Source organism: Orcinus orca, chromosome 2 (assembly GCF_937001465.1).
Source record: "Orcinus orca chromosome 2, mOrcOrc1.1, whole genome shotgun sequence".
NCBI lineage: Eukaryota > Metazoa > Chordata > Mammalia > Artiodactyla > Delphinidae > Orcinus > Orcinus orca.
The window spans coordinates 78,642,105-78,643,391 of NC_064560.1; positions in this window are offsets into that span (position 1 = coordinate 78,642,105).

The following is a 1,287-nucleotide window of genomic DNA, read 5'->3' on the forward strand; positions in this document are numbered from 1 at the left end:
AAGAAAAAAAAAATGAAAAGAAATGAAGACAGCCTAAGAGACCTCTGGGAAAACATTAAACGTGACAACATTCACATTATGGGGTCCCAGAAGGAAAAGAGAGAGAGAAAGGCCTGAGAAAATATTTGAAGAGAGTATAGTCAAAAACTTCCCTAACATGGGAAAGGAAATAGCCACCCAAGTCCAGGAAGCGCAGAGAGTCCCATACAGGATAAACCTAAGGAGAAACATGCCAAGACACATAGTAATCAAAGTGGCAAAAATTAAAGACAAAGAAAAATTATTAAAAGCAGCAAGGGAAAAATGATAAATACAAGGGAACTCCCATAAGGTTAACAGCTGATTTCTCAGCAGAAACTCTACAAACCAGAAGAGAGTGGCATGACATATTTAAAGTGATGAAAGGGAAGAAGCTACAACCAAGATTACTCTACCTGGCAAGGATCTCATTCAGATTCAATGGAGAAATCAAAAGGTTTACAGACAAGCAAAAGCTAAGAGAATTCAGCTCAACCAAACCAGCTTTACAACAAATGCTAAAGGAACTTCTCTAAGTGGGAAACAAAGGAGAAGAAAAGGACCTACAAAACAATTAAGAAAATAGTAATAGGAACATACACATTGATAATTACCTTAAATATGAATGGATTAAATACTCCAACCAAAAGACACAGGCTCACTGAATGGATACAAAAATAAGACCCATATATATGCTGTCTACAAGAGAGCCACTTCAGACCTAAGGACACATTCAGACTGAAAGTGAGGGGATGAAAAAAGATATTCCATGCAAATGGAAATCAAAAGAAAGCTGGAGTAGCAATACTCATATCAGATAAAATAGACTTTAAAATAAAGAATAATACAAGAGACATGGAAGAATACTACATAATGATCAAGGGATCAATCCAAGAAGAAAATATAACAATTATAAATATATATGCACCCAACATAGGAGCACCTCAATACATAAAGCAACTGCTAACAGCTCTAAAACAGGAAATATACAGTAACACAATAGTAGTGGGGCACTTTAGCACCTCTCTGACACCAATGGACAGATCATCCAAATAGAAAATTAATAAGGAAACAAGCTTTAAATGACACAATACACCAGATAGATTTGATTGATATTTATAGGACATTCCATCCAAAAAAAACAAATTACACTTTCTTCTCAAGTGTGCATGGAACATTCTCCAGGATAGATCACATCTTGGGTCACAAATCAAGACTCAGTAAATTTAAGAAAATTGAAATCATATCAAGCATCTTTTCTGACTACAG